The 13,424-nt window shown below is 32.2% G+C and overlaps 1 long non-coding RNA gene across 1 annotated transcript in view; it reads left to right on the forward strand.

Moving 5' to 3' along the window:
• The window catches only part of LOC139518039 (uncharacterized), a 31,908-nt gene extending 19,607 nt beyond the window's left edge, over positions 1 to 12,301 (forward strand). The window contains exons 2-3 of the long non-coding RNA XR_011663272.1: positions 1,354 to 1,441; positions 11,576 to 12,301. This is a non-coding gene — a long non-coding RNA (uncharacterized lncRNA). The remainder of the gene's footprint in view (positions 1 to 1,353; positions 1,442 to 11,575) is intronic.
• The last annotated feature ends 1,123 nt before the right edge of the window (positions 12,302 to 13,424 follow it).

A 13,424-nucleotide genomic window follows, 5' to 3' on the forward strand; every position in this document is an offset into this window, starting at 1 on the left:
AAAGTGTACAATAATATTATTTTCTGAAAATTCCTGTACAATTGAGGTTTCACATTCAAAGTTATTCATGTTACAAAAAATTATCCTGAATATGAAACATCAATAACTTATTGAAATAGCCACAAACTCATTTTCTAATGCGGCTTATCATAGAATGTGTATTAGCAGGAGCAGCTCAACTTCTGAAGCAGTCTCTACTTATACTTCAGGAAAAACTGAGATCAACCCAAGTATTTTTTGTGGTTCATGTTTTTAGTATTTTATTTCCCTTGTAAAAGTTTATGAACTCGTTTTTGCCTTTTCGTCGTTTTTGTCAAGCTATGACGGAGTCAAAAAGCGAGACATAGGAATGCTGTTTCTGGTCATTTTAAAAGGAACCACTAGAAAAAGGTCAATGTTATTTGGTATGCAATTATAGAAGCATTGGCACGTCTTGTTTTTTTGAAAATTAGTTTATTACTTTAATTGTTTTAGTAATCACTACAATAATTCAGGATATTTTGAAAGACTACCAACGGCGGTGAATAATTTTCCCATTGAAGACACAAGTGGTATCACTCTATATGACTCAGTATTTAGAGGATACCTTTTCTGATTGTTTATTCCATTATTTAAGTAATGACTGTTTTTATTGGCACTCATATCACGCGTAGCGGTTTATTTTAAAGTGTGCACCACATTTTTGTTATGTTATTTCAAATAGACAGAATGAATATTAGTCATTTCTTATAATTTAATTCTAAATTCCATTTTTTTACTGAAATAAACAGAAAAAAACGTCGATGACGTCACGGTCACCCGAGTAAATCATGTCTACGAGCTGACAAACAAAACAACGTCAGGCAATCAGAAGACGCGTTACATCTAAAATTAAATCATTACAAAATATAGTTAAAATCATTTTAGGAACTTTTTGAGACAATGTTTATATTGAATGCAACGCCCTTAGATTCTAGTTCAAATGGTTTATATATATGTGAATTGCCGAAGTTTGTGACTCAATATACACAAACAATTAGATATAAGAAGATGTGGTATGAGTGCCAATGACACAATTCTCCATCCCAGTCACACTTTTTAAAAGTAAACCATTATAGGTCAAAGTACGGTCTTTAACACTGAGCATTGGCTAACATTTTTTACTCCATATATAGGTGCTGACAAGAATAAAGCCACAAATAATTGAAAGGTTTATATTTTATGATTTAAATAATCAATATAAAATCCCACAAGTAGATTTAACGAACGGTAAGACTTGGTATTTGGCGCAACACTCGTTTGAGTCATATCTAACAATTTGCTGCTGAAGATAAGAAGTTTGGACTTACAGGCGTATCATTTTTCTACTTTCAGTTTTAACGGACACAGTTGTATACAGGCATGGCAAATACAAAACTGATAGCTATGATACTTATTGGTATCATGGTAGTAAAAACTGAAGGTATGACAATTAATTTTATGATACTAATTGTGCAGAGGTTGATTTTCAAATCATTTTATTAAAAATTTGGATGTATGTATTTCCTGATTATTTGTTGAATTTCGATTCACATAGACTTATGAAATTTTAATTTTAGCATGGGGTAGAATCCACCGTGTGAACCGTTGAAACTGTTATTTTGTTCACAATTAGGGTAAATCAAGTATAAATATTTAATCATTCGACATAGTCGGTGTGGTAATCCTCGTAGATATAGTCCCACACAACATCGATTGTGTGTGTTTATCTCAATTGCAAGTGCTTGATGAATTAATTAGGTATTGACAATTCACTTGGAAACATAAAATATACCTTCACGATACTTAACAAAGAGGAAGTCCTGAATAATCATAGGTCTGTTTTATGTTCCTTTGGAAATTCAACCAAAGATGAAGAGCTGGGTTTTCAATCGCTGTATTGGATACCTAAACTACGTAAGTGTCCTTACAAATAACGGTATATTAATGAGTCTTCTAAATGCTCCACGAAACCTCTTTCTACATTATTACATTCAATTTTATCAGCAATCAAAGCCTATTTTAGAGGTGCCATGAATCAGATGTTAATACTAAAATATTCCAAAGATCTTCTAGAGTACATACAATTTAAGACTCTTTCATCTTGTAATAGTATTAAAACATTTGACTTTTCTACATTTTATACAAGTATTACTCATTCCAAACTCCCATCGAGCTAGAGATAAAGGATACTAAAGATACAGTTCAGTCGGCCTCATATCTTGACTTACATCTAGAAATTGACAATGAGGGTCGGTTGAAAACAAAACTTTACGACAAAAGAGATGATTTCAGCTTTCCAATTGTGAACTTTCCATTTTTAAGTAGTAAAAAGTAAAATCACAAAAATACTGAACTTAGAGGAAGATCAATTGGGAAAGTCCATAATCACATGGCAAAATCAAATAACAAAACGCATCAAAAACGAATGGACAAGAACTGTCATATTCCTGACTTGGTACAGGCATTTTCAAATGTAGAAAATGGTGGATTAAACCTGGTTCTATAGCGCTAACCCTCTCACTTTTGTAATGACAGTCTCATCAATTTCCGATATTTTTACATTGATGCGTTAAATAAACAGACACAATAAATATAATAGTCAAAATATGGGTACATCAGTCATCATCGTTTAACAATTTTAAAAGGAACAATTTAACAGAACACAAAAACATCTACTATCTACGAACACATTTATTGAGTGTCTGACGTCAGAAAATTTTATACGTCACATAAATTTGTCGTTCAATGTGCGTACAAACAATTTTAAAATTTTCATGGGAATGTGAGCATACAGGGTTAAAAAATCAAAAGTATGTAAGAATAAATTTAAGAAATAGACCGAGATTTAAACTGGTCCAAAAGTTATATATAGAATTTATAAGAATCCAAAAATAGTTAATACCACTACGCGATTGAATGATTTTGACGTTTGTGGTTCAACGTATATTGTAATTCATAATAGAAATATATCATAATGACATATAATAGAACAATATCATACTGACGGGATCTTTTAAAGTACAGAGTCACGTTATAAGAACAAAAGAAATACAAAAAGTCGCAAATACAAAACAAACCACAAAAAAATGAAAGCCAATACAAACACATTGACGAGATGTATAAGTACCGAGCCACGTGAAACGGATATCACATGAAACCATTTAACAGTAAAAGTAATATTAATAATAGAACAAAGACAAATGAAAGAACTATAAAACACGTTGTTAAGATGATAAACAACATCAGTACGAAGAATCTATACATCAAGACCATCGTGTATTATTTGAGAAGTTGATACGGAATATTTATCAACAAGGTCTTGGTACCTTCCGATGAACTTTTTTAGAAAAAGAACGAGACGTTCTTTGACATACCCCTGTTTCATCAACTTTCTACTCAGACACTGAACATTCCAGAAGCACCTGCATACGGGGCATATATCTTCCAATTGATACGATATTCCCGTGCTTGCATTTCCTATCATGATTTTCTTGATAGAGGGTTGCTGCTCACAAGGAAGCTATTAAACCAAGAGTTCCAAATGGTGAAGTTGAAATCATCACTTGATAAATTTTACGGACGCCATCACGAGTTGGTTGACCGTTATGGAATAACCGTTTCACAAATGATATCGGATATGTTCCTTATGTCTTAACTACAACCCACTTCCCTTTTATAGAATGTGACCTACTGACTTAGAGTACTGACCAGGTTTGTAACAGTATGAGCAACACGACGAGTGTCACATGTGGAGCAGGAACTACTTGCCCTTCCAGAGCACATGAGATCACTCTAGTGTTTTTGTGGGGTTCGTGTGGCTTAGTCTTTAATTTTCTATGTTCTGTCTTATGTACTATAATTTTAATCACTCTGATTCAAACTATAAAACCAGGTTCAATCTACCATTTTCTACATTTGAAAATGCCTGTATCAAGTCAGGAATATTACAGTTGTTGTCCATTCGTTTGATGGGTTTTGTCATCTGTCATTTGCCATGTGATTAGGGACTTTCCGATTGAATTTTCCTCAGAGTTCAGTCTTTTTGTGATCTTACTTCTTATTTTGTCTGTTTGTCGTTTTCGTTTTTAGCTATGGTGTTGTCAGTTTGTTTTTGATCTTTGAGTTTGACGGTCCCTTTGGTATTTTTCACCCCTCTTTTACACTCACGCACTAGTTCTTAGACTTAAAAAATTAACAATAAATGTTTTCTCTAAATCTTATCTACACATAATACTAAGTTTTGTTTTCTTCATATATCATAATATTTCTACTATCATTAATACGTAACTTTTTATTACAAAAGTAGTTTGCCAATGTTTATTTTAGCTTTTTTTCTTCCTTACTCCCATTTCCCTTTCGTAGTTGAACCTAATCTTTTAAGTGATTTCTAATGTCAGTGACTGTTTTGCTTTTTGATATTCAAATACTTTATATTGCAGCAAATTATGAAGTAATTGTTCAAAATAAAACAATCTGATTTTATCCGCATATTATATTATGTTGAAAATGTTTGATTAGGTGAATTGAAATAAGTCTATTAAACTGCATATAACATAAGTTATCGTGTTGATTTCTTTTTTAATTCTCTCTTTTAAAATTGGTGTAGCAAGCATCAATCAAAACCGAATCTATATCAATTTATTCATAAGAAATTTGTCGAATTATGTTCGACAATGTGAAACTTAAAAGTTAACAGGAAAATTGCACGTCAGAAGATGAAACAGACGACAGAGTCAGACATATCCGACGACCTCCTTAAGTGGGGAACTAAACTGCAAATTTGATAACTGTGTATTTCACTGATTAAAAGACAAATCCTTCTATTCAGATCGACCAATAATAACTTCTTTATATATAATTTTTACTTTAGGTTAGGTAAAAGCTTTGAAATAAGCAAATAAAAAAAATGGGGTCGCCTCGTTTTCGATTTAAAACGTCATCATGTTCGTGGAATTTGGAAATCATGAATTTTAGTAAATAGCAGTGTATTATTTTATGAAAAGTCCGTATCCCATAAACATTTTGTATTTGGTAACCTTTTTGTTAGTATAAACTATATTATAGCCTGCGACTAACAGAAAGTGTAGGTGAGACACCGGGTTCGCGGAACCCTTGCGATTTTTTTAAAGTAAGAAAGTAATTATTTATTGTAGTGACATGTGTATCACAACATACATTTATACAATGTTGGAGTGGAACTGTACGGTTTTCTAATCATTTGGTCATTCGGGAGACTGTCAAGCGGGGCTCTGACATTTGCAAAATAACAAGTTGCTTGATGGAAACTTTGATGAAATCTTATGTTACTATATAACGTTTCTGCTTCATGATTTGATAGCTAAAACATTCTTTATGTAAATATGAACCAATAAAATAATAGGAAAGATATATGCATCCAAATGTTATGCTTTTAATGGTGGAGCTCCGTGTAAAACAATCCAAATTGTCAAACGACAGCGATCAAAATTTCAAATAAATATCGGAAAATCAATGTTTGCTACCTGAATTTTCACATGTACCTTTTCTGATATATAGTCTTACCTGTCGGAAAGTGTCAAAGCCATTCTCCCAGTAGAAATCCAAATATATTCGTTTTCAACATGTCAGATATTTTTATTGACTGTACAATCGCTTTCAAGTTTTCATAGAGATTAATACATGGCCTTTTCCATATCAGCCTGGGTATCATCCCGAGACCCCCATATCAGCCCGAGACGGATGTATGGTAACATTTCCTATAGAGGCATTTTCAAGCATTGGAAATTTGGAAGAGTTTTATGATCATTATAACTCCATGTTTGTTGTACTATAAAATCATTTTTAATTGTCAATGGCATTTGTTAGCAAGTACTAATAACATTAACGGTACCAATTTTTCTGCACCAGATGCGCATTTCGACAATACATGTCTCTTCAGTGATGCTCGTGGGCAAAATATGTAAAATCCAAAGCTTATATGAAAGATGAAGAGCTATAATCCAAAAGTTCCAAAAAGTATAGCCAAATCCGTAATAGGAATACTAAACTGTCTCCACAAAAGTTCCCGTAAATTTTGACGTCGTCATAAAAAATATCTGACGTCACAATGGAAAAGAAAACAATCGATACCGGAAAAACCTGAAGTAATTTGCACGAGAAGCACTGTTATGGGTTTTTGCACGAGACGCCCCTGATATGGGTTATCAGCCCGGGTGGGAAATTATGGCTTGTGTACTTCTGCTCATTACACATATGCAAAAGCTATCATATCAATGCTAAGGTAGCACTCCACAGTTAGGTGTGTAGTTTCGCATTTTGGCCCCTGTGGTTTTTTCAAATATGAGAGCTAGTGTGCAATAAAATTCATTTTTGGATAGCTGAGTATTAAAATAGCCTTTGTATTGGGTTTATATGAACATCAAGATTATGTAATGTATGTAATATAGGCTGTTTTCTGTATGACAGTCCGTATTTGCATGTCCCTACCATACATTGGTCCGGCAATTATTGTACTGTTTTTTTCCAACTTTTTTTCGCACAAACTTTGTGATTGGATTTTACGAAAAAATGAGGCAAAAGACACCCATTTTTTATTTGATCATTAGGAAGATTTATGAAAACAGTTTCTAAAAAGGTATCACTCAAAGGCATTGAAATTCTAGTTTGATCCAAATTTTGGGGGGATATGTGACATGTCCAACCCCCTTTTTGCAATATATTATGGTAAATAAATGTAGAATGTTGCCATGGATACACATAAAAGGAATTAATTTTCACTCTTTTAACTTTTGAAAATCAAATCTATGGAATATACTGATTACATACATATGCACATGTACATCACAAACAGTTAGGTTAATGTATTAGAAATCCAGGAATAGGAGATGATAAAACATTTTGTGGCTCATTTTTAATTTTATTTTCTAACTGTGGAGTGCTACCTTATGGCACATCAGAAAGCACAGAAATGCACTTTTTAAGATAAAATTTACCACAAATGTTTAGTCTTTTATGTTCTTGTTTTAGTTCTGAAGGTAAAAAATCTGCTAGGAATGCAATTTATGTTTATTTTATTGTTCACTGTCCTTAGCAACCAAATATACACATTTTGACACTTAGACATGTTGCGGTCTTAAATTTGTGCTCCATTAGCTTCGCCAATGTAACCAAAGATTGCGCTTTATATGATATCCTCAGAATGTATCGCTTTATATTTTTGAATGCGAATAAGTCAAATAAACATTTCTAGCAGGATTTTATATTATAATTTGGCATTAATTAAATTTAATGATGCCAGTACTGCTAGAAATGTATACCCTGCTTGAGAGCTTCTAAACCAAGGTTAGGTATGCTATTTACAGCAAAATTGACCTATAAGTGCTTTCAAATACCTAAAAATTGTACAATTTGTCCTCTTTTAAGGTAATTTTATGATTTTAAATAAGATAATGGGAAAAGTTTTAGAAATTTACCCCAAAAATGAGACAGACTTGAAGTTTTTCACTATGATCCAGCATTTATTTTTAAATCACTTTTTGTCTCGTTTCAACATCAACTGCTAACCTTCATAACATCTTTATTACTGAACGAATTTTGAAAAACTAAGGTACCATTTTCATCGTAACAGCTAGTAGAACATAGAAAATATAATAAAAATTGAGGCAGGAGGGGAAGAAATTCACCTTAAGGCACATCAGAAAGCACAGAAATGCACTTTTTAAGATAAAATTTACCACAAATGTTTAGTCTTTTATGTTCTTGTTTTAGTTCTGAAGGTAAAAAATCTGCTAGGAATGCAATTTATGTTTATTTTATTGTTTACTGTCCTTAGCAACCAAATATACACATTTTGACACTTAGACATGTTGCGGTCTTAAATTTGTACTCCATTAGCTTCGCCAATGTAACCAAAGATTGCGCTTTATATGATATCCTCAGAATGTATCGCTTTATATTTTTGAATGCGAATAAGTCAAATAAACATTTCTAGCAGGATTTTATATTATAATTTGGCATTAATTAAATTTAATGATGCCAGTACTGCTAGAAATGTATACCCTGCTTGAGAGCTTCTAAACCAAGGTTAGGTATGCTATTTACAGCAAAATTGACCTATAAGTGCTTTCAAATACCTAAAAATTGTACAATTTGTCCTCTTTTAAGGTAATTTTATGATTTTAAATAAGATAATGGGAAAAGTTTTAGAAATTTACCCCAAAAATGAGACAGACTTGAAGTTTTTCACTATGATCCAGCATTTATTTTTAAATCACTTTTTGTCTCGTTTCAACATCAACTGCTAACCTTCATAAAATCTTTATTACTGAACGTTTTTGAAAAACTAAGGTACCATTTTCATCGTAACAGCTAGTAGAACATAGAAAATATAATAAAAATTGAGGCAGGAGGGGCAAAAATTCACCTTAAGGTAGCACTCCACAGTTAGGTGTGTAGTTTCGCATTTTGGCCCCTGTGGTTTTTTCAAATATGAGAGCTAGTGTTCAATAAAATTCATTTTTGGATAGCTGAGTATTAAAATAGCCTTTGTATTGGGTTTATATGAACATCAAGATTATGTAATGTATGTAATATAGGCTGTTTTCTGTATGACAGTCCGTATTTGCATGTCCCTACCATACATTGGTCCGGCAATTACTGTACTGTTTTTTTCCAACTTTTTTTCGCACAAACTTTGTGATTGGATTTTACGAAAAAATGAGGCGAAAGACACCCATTTTTTATTTGATCATTAGGAAGATTTATGAAAACAGTTTCTAAAAAGGTATCACTCAAAGGCATTGAAATTCTAGTTTGATCCAAATTTTGGGGGGATATGTGACATGTCCACCCCCCTTTTTGCAACATTTTATGGTAAATAAATGTAGAATGTTGCCATGGATACACATAAAAGGAATTAATTTTCACTCTTTTAACTTTTGAAAATCAAATCTATGGAATATACTGATTACATACATATGCACATGTACAACACAAACAGTTAGGTTAATGTATTAGAAATCCAGGAATAGGAGATGATAAAACATTTTGTGGCTCATTTTTAATTTTATTTTCTAACTGTGGAGTGCTACCTTATGGCACATCAGAAAGCACAGAAATGCACTTTTTAAGATAAAATTTACCACAAATGTTTAGTCTTTTATATTCTAGTTTTAGTTCTGAAGGTAAAAAATCTGCTAGGAATTCAATTTATGTTTATTTTATTGTTTACTGTCCTTAGCAACCAAATATACACATTTTGACACTTAGACATGTTGCGGTCTTAAATTTGTACTCCATTAGCTTCGCCAATGTAACCAAAGATTGCGCTTTATATGATATCCTCAGAATGTATCGCTTTATATTTTTGAATGCGAATAAGTCAAATAAACATTTCTAGCAGGATTTTATATTATAATTTGGCATTAATTAAATTTAATGATGCCAGTACTGCTAGAAATGTATACCCTGCTTGAGAGCTTCTAAACCAAGGTTAGGTATGCTATTTACAGCAAAATTGACCTATAAGTGCTTTCAAATACCTAAAAATTGTACAATTTGTCCTCTTTTAAGGTAATTTTATGATTTTAAATAAGATAATGGGAAAAGTTTTAGAAATTTACCCCAAAAATGAGACAGACTTGAAGTTTTTCACTATGATCCAGCATTTATTTTTAAATCACTTTTTGTCTCGTTTCAACATCAACTGCTAACCTTCATAAAATCTTTATTACTGAACGAATTTTGAAAAACTAAGGTACCATTTTCATCGTAACAGCTAGTAGAACATAGAAAATATAATAAAAATTGAGGCAGGAGGGGAAGAAATTCACCTTAAGGTAGCACTCCACAGTTAGGTGTGTAGTTTCGCATTTTGGCCCCTGTGGTTTTTTCAAATATGAGAGCTAGTGTGCAATAAAATTCATTTTTGGATAGCTGAGTATTAAAATAGCCTTTGTATTGGGTTTATATGAACATCAAGATTATGTAATGTATGTAATATAGGCTGTTTTCTGTATGACAGTCCGTATTTGCATGTCCCTACCATACATTGGTCCGGCAATTATTGTACTGTTTTTTTCCAACTTTTTTTCGCACAAACTTTGTGATTGGATTTTACGAAAAAATGAGGCGAAAGACACCCATTTTTTATCTGATCATTAGGAAGATTTATGAAAACAGTTTCTAAAAAGGTATCACTCAAAGGCATTGAAATTCTAGTTTGATCCAAATTTTGGGGGGATATGTGACATGTCCACCCCCCTTTTTGCAATATTTTATGGTAAATAAATGTAGAATGTTGCCATGGATACACATAAAAGGAATTAATTTTCACTCTTTTAACTTTTGAAAATCAAATCTATGGAATATACTGATTACATACATATGCACATGTACAACACAAACAGTTAGGTTAATGTATTAGAAATCCAGGAATAGGAGATGATAAAACATTTTGTGGCTCATTTTTAATTTTATTTTCTAACTGTGGAGTGCTACCTAAGTATATGATAAAATACAATCACTCGGAGCCTTTCTGTACAATCGCTTAGAGCCATATCCAGAAATCAACGCCACTTTGCTAATTTGAATATTATACTAAAGAAATCTGATACGGGTCACGGAAATTACATTAAAATGATAGGGAATTTTGAAAAAAATGTCTGTTTTAATTTTAATTTAAGTGATAGACAGGTTGCCGGGGCAGAAAATGAATATACACAACAATATACACCTTTTAAACGAAACACAATGACTGTTGTTGCAAAAATACAGGTTCCTGAGCTATTTTAAAAATCGAAGCGAGAGGCTTTTAACATTGCAATATATAATACAGGCTAAAATGGCTGAAACGTCAAATTTGCAAACTTCGTGTTGAAAATTGGCTCACAAGGTCATTACAAAAACAGGTTGCCGGGGTGAAATATGAAACTTGAATTTCCAAAGAATAAGCAAGTCCAAACCTTGTATGTGTAGTCGTTGAACTCTAGGTTCCCACGTAAAATTAAAATGTCACTATTTCAAGAAGAATAAACTCACGAAAGCACGAAAAATTCACTAAATTCGCGTTCATTGTTTTGATTTTGACCGCCTGACAACTTTACGGAAATATCAAAGTGATTGTAAATAAGGACTCTGTGACGGGCAACTTATAATATCCGTGTTTTAAAGCTTTTAATGATATCAAGCCTATCAAGCCAGTCCAGTTCAAAGTATTATCACGTGGTACAATTCTCATTTACATATTATGAATATTAATTAGCAAAACCACTACTAATTTCTGGCTATGGCTTTTCTTTTCAACGTTTGGCCAACTAGACTACTCCAAAAAGAGGGTAATCACCTTTTCGAGCTTCATGATTATAAGATGATAAAATTAAGATGAAATATATAATAGGATATGAATTCCTGTTATTCAAAATATATGAAAAGAGAAAAGTACTCAATGTGTCAGCTGTTCATCCTTACCACAAAAAGATCAAAGTGTCCCACCGAGGATTAATCTTTATGTTGATCAGGCCATTATTATGTTGCCTATTTTTTTCCCATATTTTATGTTCATGATAAAGGTGTATAAACTGTATGTTCGTTTTAATAGGAAACCTCCTGTGTTACACATCCTGTTTTGCTACTGTTGGTGCAACAAGTGTTGTTGCTGGCCCAGCGGTACTGGCCACACTGGGATTTACTTCCACTGGTATAGCAGCTGGATCATGGGCGGCTGTTGGATGGCCTCATATGGAGGAAGTGTTACGGCAGGAGGGTTGTTTGCCACGTTACAAGGCATTGGTGCCACAGGAGCAATGAAATGGACGGGAATTCCATACGTTAATGCTGTATGCAAATACCTTTGCTATTAATAATTATCGACATTTTCTATAGTATAATGTCAAAAGTCTTTCACCTATACCAAATACATCTATTATTTCATGTAAAACGAATGAACATTGCGAACATTCATTTTTAATGTTACTTTAAAATGTATACATTTTTTATATGGATACTATCTTAATTTTTTTTCTCATGCCATCACAGCGAATTTCGAATCAATCGTTTATATTCAAACCTGATTTTAAATTGCAAATTTTCCTTTATAGCCATATAAATGTCATCAAATGATAGGAGAATTTCCAATAGTTAAAAATCTGTTCACCTTAGCTTGTAAATATATGATTTACAAAGCACCGTTTTAGACATCTATATATTACGTTTTTGTTTGTTTTTGATTTGTTAATTTATTAGTTACCATGCACACGAAAAGTTTGTGTCGTAAATTCACTATTATGTTTTTAAATATTTTGATTGATTAAAAAAGTTAAATCATTGTACGTTTGTCACTAACAAATTATTATAGTTATTATGTGTATTTGAGAAAGACTCAAAATGACATTTCACCCAACTTTTTTTTGCCGCCAAAATTGTGGGTTTACAACAAAAAAATAAATTTTCCTTATCGGTGACTTATGTTATTTTTGCTCATTCTTTGAAGCTATATTTCAGCTTTTTATATGACAGTTTTGGACCAAGTGTCACATAACGGTTTTTTGATATTTCTCTATTGTCCCTATCATTTCATCGAAACACGGTCCCTTTTACGTACCTCTTTAAAAGTAATTCTCTGAGCTGAAATTGTTGGGACCCTGTATTTTTTTCGACCAATTTGATTCAATCTCTATAAAGATTAAAATAACAACAATATACGGCACTTCTGACAGAAACTTCGAATAGGCCCGAGCCACCTTAAATGATGAACCACTGATAGTTCTATTCGTAAACCGAAAGAGACGGGCTAATTTTTTGGGAACATATTAAGTTATTTGATGGATCTAATACACCATTTCCTTGAAATATCTTTTGAACCTCTTTGTGTATTTAAATCTTTGTCTATACATTTGATGCCTCCTGACAAAGATAATCACTACTGGTTTGTCATTTGGGTGTTTTTTGTCGGATAACTATGTCAACAAAATGTGATAAAACGGAATTTATAATGCTTATTTTCCCTTGATTAAAAAATGAGCTAACCTTTGTTTTGTTTTTTTTTTCGTCAGAAAATCATGAAACAGCATTTCATGTAATGAAATATTTTGCCTTTCACTTTCTCATGTCACTAATTCTTTTAATTAGGACGACTAATTCAACTATTTTGCTTTGTCAATTATTTTTCTGAGTTGTGCTATTTAGTACTGTAAGGTGTAAATAACCTGACGTTATCGAGTGAAAATACATTTTTTTATCTTCATATAAATTCCTATTATCAATAAAATTTCATGAAAACATTTCTTTTGGCTATCAATCAACATGATTTTTCGTAAAATATGTATATCAGTGAAATCATGAATATCTAAGGGCATACTACTCTTAATTTTATGACACATGCGTACAAGTCAGCGGTTTACTAGAAGGTTAAGAAGCATGGATACCTGGAAAACACCCAAAAAAAACCA

The sequence above is a fragment of the Mytilus edulis genome, chromosome 3 (assembly GCF_963676685.1).
Source record: "Mytilus edulis chromosome 3, xbMytEdul2.2, whole genome shotgun sequence".
Taxonomy (NCBI): Eukaryota; Metazoa; Mollusca; class Bivalvia; order Mytilida; family Mytilidae; genus Mytilus; species Mytilus edulis.